At 38.7% G+C, this 14,551-nt stretch overlaps 1 pseudogene; it reads left to right on the top strand.

Moving 5' to 3' along the window:
• The first annotated feature begins 1,423 nt into the window (after window positions 1–1,423).
• LOC100735483 (large ribosomal subunit protein uL6-like) lies at window positions 1,424–2,094 on the top strand (annotated as a pseudogene).
• Window positions 2,095–14,551: the final 12,457 nt, after the last annotated feature.

Below are 14,551 nucleotides of genomic sequence, written 5' to 3'. Positions count from 1 at the left end.
CAACCTATACATTGGGAAAAATTTTGCCTGCTATTCCTTAAACAGAGGACTAATATCTAGAACATATAAAGAACACAAAATTTAGACTACCTAAAATAAAAGACTCAGTCAAGAAATGGGCAAATGAAATGAACTGATACGTCTCATAGGAAGAAGAGCAAATATTCAACAACTATACAAAAAAGTGCTCAAAATCCCTAGTCATTAGAGAAATGCAAATTAAAGTGATGCTAAGATTTCATCTTACACCAGAAAGAATGGCAATCATCAAGAAATCAGAATATATATATAAAATAAATGGTGGAAGGCTGGGGTGAAAAAGGAACACTCTTACATTGTTGGTGGAAATGTAAACTAGTACAACTACTATGGAAATTCCTCAAAGAACTAAAGATAGAAACTCTATATTTCCCAGTTACTCCCTTTTAGCTGTCTTTACCAAAGAGCTAAAGACATCATATGATAGCAATAGCTATCAATGGTAGCATAGCAATGTTTATAAGTAGCGCAATTCATAATAATTAAATCCTGCAAGCATCCCATATAATCTATCAGCAGATGACTGGATAAAGAAAATGTGATATCTATACATAATCAAATGCTCCTTTGATTATGGATGAATTAAAGACATTTATAGGATATACCTGGAAAATATAATGTTGAGTGAAATAAATCAGACACCCAAGTTTACCATATAGTATCTCTCATTTGAGCAAGGCAAAGTAGCAATAAAGAATACAATAAAGGATGGGAAGAAGGAGGCAAGGGGATAGATGTCTTGAAAATGGGAAGAGGCCCAAGAGAATGTGGGTGGGAAGAATGAGGGAAAGCAAAGAGAAATGAGGAGAATAAAGATTTGTCAGCTGGAGATATAGCTCAGCAGCACTGTGTCTGTCCAACAAGCAGGAGGTGGAGTTGTGAGTTCAATTCTGAGTACCAAAAAAAATTGCCATGTACAGGAATCTAACAATTTAAATGAATGTAAACATTATGTGCCATAAATATGTGACTAGTAATGTCAATAAAAATAAAAATGAGCAAAGCACATTTAGAGGTAAAGAAAGGAATTGAGAGAGGAGATTAAAACCAGTCAAGTTGTCTCACATAGATAGATCCACTCTCAAGATGATTATAAATTGCATGTATTGCAAACACAAACTCATGAAAGGGGAAGAGAGAGAGAGAGACAGAGAGAGAGTGTAGCAATGTAACTTCTAATTTAGAGGACTATACTGTGATAATACCTTTGTAGGGAATATTCCTCAAAGTATTTGAGAGTGACAGACACCAAATCTACAACTTTTAAATGGTTCAAGGGAAAAGACTGCAACAATATGTACTTCCAGAGACAGCCAAAATGATAAACCAAATGTTAAAATGACAGCCATTAAGACACTCTCTCTTGGTGGCATCTCCTGCAAGAATGAAGACCATTTTCAGCCATCAGACTGTCCTCATTCCACAAAATGTCGACGTCTCTCTGAAGGGATGCACAGTCATTCTGAAAAGGTCCCAGAGGGGCCCTGCGGAGGGACTTAAACCACATCAGCATTGAACTCAGTCTCCTTGGAAAGAAAATGAAGGGGCAGCAGGCTGACAAGTGGTGGAGAAACAGAAAACAACTGGCTGTCGTTCGCATGACCTGTAGTGAAGCAGAGAAAGGATTAAGGCTGTTAGGCTGGGATTCCATTACAAGGTGAGGTCTGTGTGTGCTCACTTCCCCAGCAGTGTTATTATTTAGCAGAATGGATCTCTTGTCGAAATCTGGAATTTATTTTTTAATCTGGAATTTCTGGGGTAAAAAATACATTTGCCAGGTTCATTATGAGGGCGTGTGTTAGTTGCTCAGTATCTCAAGCCCAGAAAGGTGGAATAATCCTTGAAGGAAATGACATTAAGATTGTTTCAAATTCAGTTGCTTTGGTTTAGCAAGCCACAACAGACAAAAACAAGGATATCAGAATATTTTTGCATGATATCCATGTTTCTGAAAAGGTTCAGTTCAGCAAGCCAATAAGATCCAACAGTTGCCCAGTCACAGAAACAAGCTTCTGGATTGTAAAACCAATCTGTGATATTTTAATGATGCAATAAAAGACCTTTATTGAGTTCACATGAAAAGCATACCTCACTCAAAGTTCTTTGCCAGTTTTATGTACGTATAAAATTATTTCATTAAAAACAAAAAGTTAAGACAGCCCACGAAACTGACGTGAATAGAAACGGCAGAACTCCAGTTCATGCCAAGACAGTGCCATCCTTGACCAGATTGTGTTAAAAGGCCCTTTAAGAGGCAGAATAGGGTTCACATGTGACCTTGACATTTCCTAGAAGGTGAGAGTTTTAAGCACAATTCTGATGCAAACTTAATTTCTTTTAATCATGGACTTCTCTCTCCATACCTGGATTTACTTTCAGGCAGAACAATAATGGTGTTACTGTCATTAACATTTAAATGCTTACCTTTTCCAACTGTGAATCTTAAAAATTTGGAATAAATTTTTCTTTCACACATTTTTTTCCTTATTAACAGTTTAGTTTTGTAGCAGCACATGAAACATGCTGCACACAGATGGAGAAGTCATTTCCACCCTAGGCAGAAAAAACACCTAAACTTCTCTTGGTTTTGGCAATGTTATCATTTAGATTTTTCTTTCCCTTTGTGGAGAAATAAATATGTTTCTGAAAAACAACTTGAAAATGCGCATGCTGCCAGCTCCTGTAGATCTTGATGATTTGCTGAAGTTGTCTCATAATCGTGTAGACAAATTTGTTCATTCTGCTTGCCAAATACAGGTTTATTATGACTTGCAATATAGTAACTTTCATCAAAAAAAATTTTACAGCCTTCTTCAACCATACATCTTTATATACCAAGCAGCAACACAAATCACTGTCTGGGGAGTCACGGCACACACAAGTTGCTAACATACTGGGTAACAGATGCAATTGACTTAAATGTTTCTTTGATCCGCCTTTTAGATCCTGCCCTCTTTCTTCTGCCCTTGTCTCTGTAGATCACACATCTATAAATTTTACATCATAACATATATTTGGGAATAAAACATGCAAATGTGTAATTATAATTTCTTGAAATAGCATGTCATGTGGGAGTACACATTTTATGGTGGTGGTGGTTATTCTTAAGCTAACAATATTTAATACTTTTGTGGTATTTAATACACATTAAAGAGTGTCTATGTTCCAAACTTTCTTCTCAGCAAATTTTTCTTACCAGTTACTTAAAAATCTGATACGTTTTCTTCCTCTCTCTCTGCCATGGTCTGGATGTAGTTAATCCCTGCCAAAGTTCGTGGTCAAATTTAATTACCAGTGGAATAGTGTTGAGAGATTTTGATGTCTCTAAAATATGGGGGTTGAATGGGTTAATTCTCTCTTGAGAAAATGAGTTATCTTGAGGCTGGGTTCATCTCATGGAAGTGAGTTAAGTCTTTTGTAACTGGATTCGTTGGCAGGAGAACTGGTTGTGTTAAACCAAGCCACTTGTCTTTCTTGCACACTCATGTTCATCGCTCACTGCTTCCCTTCCATTTTTCTGTCATGAATTAACACAGGATGAGGCCCTCATATGGGTACTTTCAGAACTGTGAGCAACATACTGGTACCTTCAGAACTGTGAGCAAAATAAGCCTCTTCTCTTTATAAATGTTCCAGCCTCCCAGATCTTGTTACAACACTAACACATGCCCCATCACCATGTTACATATGACTGCAAAAGAAAAAGGCCAAGGGATTGCACCACCTGGAGAGGATGCCCTGGGCCAAGAAAAATTTGGTGCATAGAGGGCACAGACAAAGTATGGAAAAGACCTAGAAACTGTGTGAAGCCTAGAACTCGGAAATGATAGAAGGGGATGGACAGAGGAAGCCAAGAGAACAGGAAGCCTAAAAGCAAAGACTCCTTTTGAGATAATTTTAAGCAGTCGGCCCTATTCAACATACAGACTAAATGCAACCAGCTAAGTAAATCACTTTCAAGACAAGTATTTAATTCAGAAACTCTTAATGCCTTGATGATTTTTTCTTTTTCTTTCTTTCTTTCTTTTTTCCTTTCTTTCTTTCTCTGTCTGTCTGTCTTTCTCTCTTTTCTTTCTTTTTTTCTCTTTCTGTCTGTCTGTCTTTCTTTTTTGAGACAAAAAGCTTTGAACGGGCCTTGAACTCACCTCATAGCCCAGGCTGGCCTCCAACTCAGCCTTCCGAGTGCTAGGATTACAGATGTGTGCCACCACATCTGGTTGATTTGATTTCTTTAAATATGGGTTATTCCATGGCAAGTCTAGTGAATGAGATGTATAGTCAACATCACAGATACTACACTGGGTCAGAAACAAGGTAAGATAACAAAGTCATATGATTGCTATTCTTTATTTTTAACAGTAAAGGAAATCTCAAAGATCTTAAGATCTAGAGTTAATACTTTAAGATTTAGAACATCACTGAAATAAATGAGTAGCTTCTCAAGATGACTTCTTGCAAATGGAAAATCAAAATATTTGAATGTATCTTTCATACATTTGCTTAAAAATCAGTTTAATTTCAGTGACGAACTTTATCTCATGTATAAATTTGTACCACATATTTACTCTATTGTACACAGAAAAGGAATAATTCTGTGCATGTGTTCTTTGGCCTATTTGTCTGGTTTTCAATCTGTATATATGATAAAATTAACTTTGTAAATTCTTATAAGATAAATAAATGACTCCGATGCTGGAAAAATAGAAGGAGACAGAAGGAAGGGGAAAATGTTTTATGTTCATGTATCAATTCTCTACAGTTAATATAATCATTATGGGCTGCAAATATGTATTAATAAAAGTCAAAAAATAAAAAGTTCATCTCTTAGGATGACTTCTACAGGGATGATGGGGTCAGGCTGAACCCTCCTTGGTGGCTGAATTCTCCAACAGCTTTCATGGTGGAAAGGAGGGGAGCAGAGGCGTGTGATAAGCAATAAAAACAAGTGCCTTTTCAAGTCTCTGCAACTATCCCATTGCCAATGCCAGTCACATGCCTGAGCTAGGAAAGAAGATAAGGAAGTGAACCCCAGAGCTATGCTAATGAGAACTGCAGAGTCACGGGTGCAAAAGCACAGACACAAGATACGTGGATATTTGTGCCAATCATGTGATTGTTCTGACACAAGAGCCACTGATGGCTGTTATAAGGAGGCTGACTATTTGTGGGTGTAGGGCAAATGCACACAATTCTGGTCAACTGTTTAAAGCTATTCTATGAGGAAATAATTACCATCTTCATTTTACAGATGAGAAAACTGAGGCTGACCGAGATGAATTACGTAGCGTCTGTCAATAAAGCACAGAGCTTCATTTAAACATTGGTATACCTAACTGATGCCTTTTAATTTCAACTTCAACTTCAGACTAAATTAAGATAAAGTTAAAAGGTCAATTTAAAATTAAAAATGTAATTTGAGGAACGGTGAAATATTGTACAAATTCTATTCATAGGCTCTAAATTGTCTTTAACAAAGTTTCACAGCTTTTCAGCAATAATGTTTGATAAATGAATCAACCACTGAACATTTGTTTGGGGAGAAAATGAATCATCTTGTTTGCCAAATTCTTCATAAGGATTCATGAAAACAATGGAAAACATAAACACCAATTTTCTCTTAGCCTACAAACTGGAGAATATATTGAGTATTATATACTTAGAAAAAAATGCTTAGCAAAATTGTTTTAAAATGGTACCTGAGAAAATACAGTACTTGTTATGATTTTATGCATACAAATTCAAGAAGTTACTCAATGCATCCTATAAAATGAAATTCAAGATTTTCACATGGTCAGAATCCCATTGCACTGAATGTTAAAAACCACAAGTGGAAAAGTTACAAGCCATGCCATTTGCCAACATAGTCCATTACATTTTTCTCATTAATGCAATGCATTTATAACCAAAAGTAATAAATCATGGAGCAGTACAGGAGATTCTGGCCTCTGAAACAGATGAAGTGTCAAGATTTGATCAATGCAATACTCACGCAGCTGAGATTATAACTCACTTTTGGCACTGATAGATACATTTTGATTTCCTTTCCATCATTTTGTTGCTTCTAGCTCCTACCCCTGATTGTATCAATTGGTTTGTGGTGCACTCCTCCAGTCTAACTATCAACAGGCTAGGGAGGTGGAAAGAGCAAACTCCTAAGAGCCACAACAAGCCACGGACTTTGTGGAGAGTGATGAAGCCAGGAAGCTCACAGGACTTCCAGGAAAGTGACTCTAGTTTCTTAGTTGAACATCTGCTTGGCAGCAGATTTGTTGAGACACCCTGTTCTATGGACATCAGGGTACAGACAGGTCTGCTGAAGAGCAGCCAGCATTCCCAAGCTTTAACACAAGCAAAACAGTGAGTGTTGCGCTGGCAAAGGGGACACTCATGTGGTAATCAGCTTGAGCAATCTTTCCAGGACCCTGCCTAGGAGGGCTGGTGATCAAGCAGACAGCACTGCCAGAATCTGCTGGGCAGACCACTAACCTTGAGAAATAAAAGTGCTGACTATACAGCAAGGGGCCATCCACAACTGAACCTCACAAAATCACACTAAGTTCTCCAAAGCACTCACACGTCTGATTCACAGGAGCCAGCATTTGGACAACTGCCATAGAGAGAGCCATTGAACAGCAACACCCACACAAAAGCAATGCCATGCCAAGTTTTTAAAAATAAATACAGAGCAAGTCCTGTTTTTTCTCCTATCTCCAATTCCAGAGAAGCTGGAGATACAGTAGAGAGAGGAAAGCATGCAAGAGCCACAAGAGTGCACTCTGTTCTCATGCCAAGTCCTCTAGAACCATGTCTGGCCCAGGCTGGAAGCAGGGAAACAATAACCACTAAGCTGTATGAAGACTGAAGTTTTAAACTAACCTAGCTGAGGTGGGGATTATGAATAACTAAAAGTGACTGGAAAGCTGCGAAACAAACCTAAGATGTTGTGGAGGCATAGGAAATGGAGATTCAATTGAGCATGGCTGCAGCAATGGTGGGAGAAAAATAACACGATTTCATCTCTGTGCCTTTCCTAAACTGGACTCTTCAATAAACCCAGTACTCTGGTCTGAGTCTCAATTTTCCCCTCTGAAAATTGGAGCTGTTTCAGGTCTGACACTCTCTAAGAACAGCCTCTCAATCCCATATGGCTGGGGTTTTTCATGACAACTGGATATTGTAATGCTGAGCACAGTGTATAAAACAGCCACGTTCCATCTTCAGCTTCAGGTTCCATGGTACACAAACATAATTAATACCCAAAGCCATCAGAAATGAATAATGAACTTTCCACCATTGACGTAATCGTTCTGGACCTTGGTTCCTGGAAGCATGAGGCACTGGTCCAGGTGTGAAAACATGATTAGCTTTTGGTTCTGCTTTAGAATAAAATTAAGTCTCTTAGTTTCTCTATCTCTTCAAACCCATACATGCAATCAGGTTTCTGACAGTTATTTAACAGATGTAGTAAAATTTTATAGTGTACTTTTTAGGCAGCTAATAATGCTTCTTTGTGCTGAGTTTTTCTTTTGGGGGTGTTCAATTTTTCATGAAAGGAGATGATGTGCCACCAGGTTCTCACTAATAATTAACAAATTACTTGATCATTTCCCTTTTGACTATTTCTGCCTTTATTAAACAGTGACAGCGAAACTGTTGTGGGTTCTAGTGGGCATCCCTTTACTGGTGAAAGTATACAGCTTTTGTATTAATGTTTACAAAATTTACTAATGAATCAAGTACATATACTCATGTGTGTGATTAAAAGGAATCCCCTATGAAATTATTTTATAAAATAAACTCTCCTTAGTTTGTTTTCTTTCTGCAAATGATATTCCCTATTCAGTTGGCAAATAATTAAGCTCAGCTCAGTTTTGAGTGCTTTTCTTTGATTGAGCTAAGAAATGCTAGCACTCCACTGCAAACAGTATGTCCTAGAAGTGGACATCTCCCATCCCCCAGGAGTATGAAAGACCATGTGGGAAGATAAGCCTGGATTGTATTTTCTTTCCCAAATCAGAAACCTAAGAACTAGTAAGGAGTTTATGGTAGTCTGAAAAACAGAGGATGTTTGTTTGTTTGTTTGTTGTTTTTAATCCAGGTAATTTGTAAGCAGAAAATAATAGAAGCAGGTGGATTTAATGAGAAAGAAGTGGGTGGCCTAACAGATCAACCTCCTGTCTAAAGGAGACATCAAGGGATCTACAAAGATCATGTCATGGAGGAACCACAGACTGGAGGATAAACGGGTCACTGCCTTCACTCAGTGAATTCAAGCTATGGATTGTACAGTATAAAGCAATCCAGTTTGTAGGACGATGGTAACTTCTTCTTTTCTAAATTCCAACCTAAACCGTACTTGTTGTTCCAGTGGACATTAATTTCTACCACCTAAATCAAGAGATCATAGACAGACCCTCCATGTATTTTTATTGAATGAATAGCTCACCTGAACTGTGTCCCCCAAAACTGTTTACAATTGTAATTGTAAATGAAAAGATCTGCTTCCCACAGACTGCAGCTTACAAGAGTTGGGCTTACAAGGTCTCAAACCCAGACTTCCCAAGGAAGAATTCGTCCCACCATCAAAGGTCAAAGTAGCAAAGAAATCTGTATGGCTTAGTGATTTACAAACGTATCTTGTTATGATACAAGAAATACAAAATAATCAAAAACCTAGTACTGTGTTAATTGCTGAAGAAAAGTTCAATTAGGGGTTTAAAGAAAAGCACTTTCACCTGTATATGACTTGCTGTTTACGGCAAAGATATGTTTTCATCCAAGGGGGCAAAAGGGGGCAGCTCAAGGTTGTCTTCTGAATTGCCTGGGTCAGATTCAAGAGACACCTAGAGACTATTAAAATGTTACTTAGCCCACAATATTCAGATGCTACCACAGGTGCAGCTAAGCAGATTGGAGTCAGGTAAACAAAGAGGGAAAAAAGTGTGACCACAGAGAGAACCAAGGGTGTATTCATCTCTTGAAAGTAAACTTTCAAATGAGCAAATCAACATCACAGGTCCTAAACATGAATGCAGCTCATAAATGTCCGTTAGCATGCCAAATTATTCTGCGACTATGCTGCTGGGCCACCGAGGCAGTGATCCCAGTGTAGGTCACACTTCTGTTCTAAATGTAGCAACAGCCCCATCAAGTGGCCCCTGTGTACTCTGTTGGGCCAGGGACTCTCGTCTATCTGGAGTGGTGATGGCTGGACCTGCCTCAAGGACCAGGGAGTAGTCAGCTTCTCAGGCTCTCACTCCCTAACTCAGCACACTTCCACTATCCATCTCTACCAAAACCTGTTATTTAAAACCAATTTTTTCAAAGCTTTTCATTGATTTTTCAAAGTGAAACACAAAGAATAAGCACTAGACCCATCATCTATCACTGGTGAAGCATACAGGCAATGTCACATGTAATTTGTGTGAAAGCTACACTTTCATGGTATCAGTTATGAGTGCCAACAAGACAGAATCAAATTTAGAGCTGGCCAAAGCATCCTCACGTTACAGCTGAGGATGCTGTGTTTCTCCAGAGGCGGTGGGGAGCGAAGAAGTTCTGGCAATGAGTGCGTTGGCGAACTAGAACTGGAACTTTGACCTGTGCACACTCCCTTCCAGGTCCCCAGCACCATTGCAAACTGGGTCCCTCAGGTTATATCTACCACCTGCACAATCCTTGAAGCAACTTCAACCTATGCTAAAAGCACGTGCTGAAAACCACATAATAGGGTCACTCTCTCCCTCCATTTCACATAGTCTTGTTCTTAAGACTATAGATTGGTACCAGTGAGCCGAGATTCAAAGAAATGTCATCCTTGATCTCAGCCCTCACGTCTGGCCTCACCAGATTTTCTTCAGATTTTTCTTAGCACTAGCTTCATATATTAATTTTGTATTATACATTGTCTTGATTATCTGGATTCAATGCATATTCGTATTTTTCTAACTGGGGCTCTGGTTGACAATCTTTTTGTTTGTTTGTTTTGGGTACCAAAGGTCCAACTCATGCCTTTGCACTTGTCAGGCAGGCGCTTGTGCCACTGAGCTAAATCCCTGGCCCTATAATGACAGTATTTCCACAGGTTGCCTAAAGTAACACACCTGGCCTTATATTGGGTTTGTCTCCCTAATTTTCTTGACGTAGTATTTATGGCTGGTACCTGCTGTGTTCTGAATGTTTATGTCTCCCTATTATTCACAAGTTTAAATCTGTGATAAATAAGTACTTGATTATATACTACTCAGTCTGTAATATTTTGATACAGCGTGCCAGGTAGCCTAAGACGCTAGCCCATGCAGATTACCAGAGTGATAGAGCCGGACTGACTCAGTATAGGTATTAGGCCAGTCTACTTCCCTCAGTGGCCCAGTGGTGGTGTGTAACCTGGTTTATCTTCTTGACCCTTTCACTTTGAATGAGTCACGCTATTTCCCTATGACCACCATTTGGCTCAGTTTCTTCTTTCTTCTTTCCTGCTTCCCTGTCCTATAGATTTCTCCTGAAGATTCTTCCTTATTAAATAACTTGACATCTAAATCTCAGGCTCTGCAGGTAGGAAACTCACCTCAGACACCTGCCATTGTAGTTTGGTGCCAGCCACTCACAAAAAGCACAAACCACACCCACAGTCAGCACTTCAGGCCCTGAGCCATAGGGGTGTTTTATTCAGATTCCAATTCCGAGATTGACTAGATGCCTAAAGTTAACAAACTTTTAATCTTCGTCAGTTTATTTTCTTGTTTCTAAAAAAGATATGCTAGTAAAAAATTGCTGTCAGAATTAACAAGTTCAATTATCACATGGTTTTATTGTACATGGATTCTACATAGACAAACAGCAAAATAGAAGAGAGATAAATAGAAAATAGGGAGTTCAAATACCTCCACAAAATACAATTCCATTGTTTATAAAATATTTCAATATATATACAAATTGGTTTCAGAAAAAAAAAAAAAAACAAATTGGTTTCAGTTATAATACTTGTTTATCATAGTTCACTGACAAGAAAGATTTATGTTATGTGTTTTTGTAAGAATCTTTTTGATTTGTCTTATATTTGAAGTGATTTTTGAAGATGATACAGTTCGTTTCTTATTTGATTATGAAATTTTGTTTTATTTTTATAAAAATAAAACACCTATAATGCCGCTTAAAGCTGTGAGGCTGGTGTTAAATGCATTTCCTCTGATATTTTAATGTTAGCAATAGCTAACACCGTACCTCTTGGTGGTTTACTATGTCCTAAGCTCTGTGTTAAGCACACTACATTCATTATTTTTTTACTCCATCGGCCCTTTGAGATAGGTTATATTGCTACCTCACTTCACACATGAAGAAACTGATTCTATAAATGTCCTGAAGTCTCCTCCTTTGTAAGTGGCAGACCTCAGATTTGAAGCCAGATATTCTGGCTCCCAAAGATAGCAATGAACAGTTCTCTCCCAGAGCAGTGTACCTGCTTTCTGGTAGCCACATCTCCTTTTTACCCCATTCTAAACCCTCAGTTCCTGCTTCCCTTAGAAACTCACAATTAGTAGCACTTCACAATTAAATGCTACTCTCCCTTGCCTTTCACCTTCCTGCAAAACCTCATGCTCTGGTGTCCTATTCTATATGAGCAGAGCAGCGAGCCCTGCTTGCAAGGTTTTATGTGACTGGAAGTAGTGGTTTTGTCTTATCAAGCACAGATAACCTTTGCGCTTTAAACTTGTCCTTGAATGATAGCGCTCCAAGAATCATGTAATGTCATAATTTCAGGCATCTTGGTAGGCCAGTGGAAAAAAAGATATTTGTGGGCAGAATGTTTATTGCCAATATTTCACAAATCCTCCCACATTGGTTATTGTCACTTTCTCTCTGTAAAACATTCTAGCTGAATCCCTGTCTCAGAGGGATTATGTACCTGATCATTGGGGGATCAATTTTCCATTACCTCAGCTGAACAGGTTCCATTCAGTCATCTCTGCCATCATAAATATTATGTATTCCACTTTTTAGAGACAGGAAACGGGTTCCTATTTCTGAAAATCACCCAGGTCAGCTTCAACTCTTCCTTACAAATAGGGGAGAAAAAAGAAAGAGATGGAAAATGGACACAAATTGGACAAGATCCTCTCTTTCCTACCATATCTTGTTTTATTTTAGTGCAGTTGCACAATTACCTAGATTATGCTTAAGCAGCAGAGCTTCTTCTTTGTAACTCCTTGCAGACTTTTGCATTAGGTAGAGGAAAGAAAGGTTAAGAAAAAGTTCCTCTGAACAAATGAGCCTTTAGATGAAACCTTTCATTAGGCACACAGCTCGTTGATTCTAATCATAGAGATTTAAATGAGAGTCACACTTGACCTCAGCCCTCTTCCACTGGGGTCCGTAGTCAGAGCTCAGCCTGGCCCTCAATTTCAGAATATCAATTAAAGCAGAAATGTCCATAAGACATGCTTACATGGATTATGCATAATGAAATGGGGCCTTTAAATCTATTTTTCCTCTCTCTATCCCCACAGGGAACCCAACAAGTTTCCGCAATAATCAGAAAATATGCTTAGCGATTCAATAAAAGCATTACAGGATCACATCTTAGATAAAAACCACAGTAAATGCAGCAGGAAATAAGAATTACAAAATGAAACAAAAGAAAACAAAAGTTAATCATGTTAGAGTGTTAACTTTGAAAAAGGTAGCTTTATAATACAGTATACAATATCTTATCATTTTGGTTAAAACTCACACAATTATGTACATCTACACTAAAAAAGACAATGAAATATTCCCCTATACAGTAACTCAGTAGCTATCTCTGAGTAGTAGGAAATTTTTTTCATTTTAATCATAACCACCACCAACATCTTAAAATCCTAAAGCCTAAGTACCCCAGAATGTGACTTTACTTGGATGTTGCAGACATGCTTAGTTAAGACAAAATCAGACTGCAGTGGAGGGACCCCAATCTAATTTGATCACCATCCTTATAAGAGCAGTACACGAGTAGAGATGGCCATGAGAAGACACAGACACACAGGAACAATGCTATGTGATAACAGAGGCAGAGACTGGAATGGAACAGCTGCCAGCCAAGGAAAACTAAGGATTGATGACGGCCCTATGAGAAGCGGGGAAGGAGAGACAGCAAAGAGGAATTTTCTCCTGCAGTTTCCAGAAAGACTCCATGCTGACACCTTGACTTTGGACTTCTGGTTGCCACAACTGTGAGAAAATAAATCTGTTAGATTAAACCACCCAGCTGTGATTCTTTGTCACCGTGACCCTAGCACATTAATAGAATAATGCTTCTGTTTGTGTTTACTTTCATCAAAACATGTATACTAATTTTGTTATTTTGAAAACTTCATGTTATAAAAAAGAAGAAGGAAGAAAAGAAGGAAAAGAAACCAAAAAAATTTGATGAGACTGATTTTTTCTTGTTAACTACCTTGGATGAGACCATAAAGGTTATTTAATTTAAAAAACACTGCTGAAATGCCAATAACACAACTCACAGGGGACTCTCTGCTTAGCCCTTGGTCACTCCACTTGCTGATATACAACCGTGTCTTACATTCTGTTAACTCCCTCCGATACTAGCAAGGAGCTTCCACACATTCCTCTTCCATCAGTAAAGCCTTACCCACTCTCAGCTTCACTGTCTCAATGTCTCCCTCTGTGTGATGTGGTTTTTGTGGGGGGGAGGGGGGTGTTGTTTGTTTGTTTGTTTGTTTTGTTTTTGGTGCCAGGGATTGAACTCATGATCCCATGCTTGCCAGATAGGCACCATGCCACTGAGCTATATCCCCCAGCTAGGTGACATCTTTTTATCTGTTCTTACATCAGTCAGTTACTGAGCATTAATCTTGACCAGGCAATGAGCTAGAGACACACAGAGTTCACAGATGAGTGGAGCAGAAAGACAAGAAATAGCTAGTTCACTAGACTGTAGGGAATGACTTGGTAAAAGTCTGGTAGGGACAGAGTGTGGTGTGTGAGCATGGAGCTAAGCCCTGCCATTCAACCTTGGAAGGGCTTGGGGTCAAGAGAAAGAGTCAAATTCTGAAGCATATGTAAGTGCCAGTCTAGGAAAAAGAAGAAAAGGAATTTTCAAATTAGGAAGGATGCAACATTTTTAAGATACAGAAATGCAAGAGAGACAGTAAATTTGGAGGAAACTTGAAATGTTCCTGGAATGGGAGCCAGAGACCCGCAGGTCATGGAGCAATAAGGGAGGCCAGAAAGAGCAAGATTAGAGAACTGAGCTTAACTCTGCAGACAATGGAGATGCTGCAATCTTACGCAAGTTAGTGTTACATGATTGGAATCATATTGTAGGAAGATTACCATGGGAGCAGTGTGGTTACAAGAATGGAGACACCGCTATGACCGGGAGCCAGAGAAGAATGAGGCAGGCTGTATGACAGCAATGGCAGTGGAGGAGAAGAGAACTTGGCAGGGTGGCTAAAAAGAAGAATTCTCTCACACATCCAAGTGTAAATCCTGCTTCTGTTATTTACTTTTTGGA

The sequence above is a fragment of the Cavia porcellus genome, unplaced genomic scaffold (assembly GCF_034190915.1).
Source record: "Cavia porcellus strain 051 isolate PalLab524CR breed Dunkin Hartley unplaced genomic scaffold, mCavPor4.1 scaffold_20, whole genome shotgun sequence".
NCBI classification, from domain to species: Eukaryota; Metazoa; Chordata; class Mammalia; order Rodentia; family Caviidae; genus Cavia; species Cavia porcellus.
The sequence above is the reverse complement of the archived record's forward strand: the minus strand, read 5'-3'. Positions and strand labels throughout refer to the sequence as shown.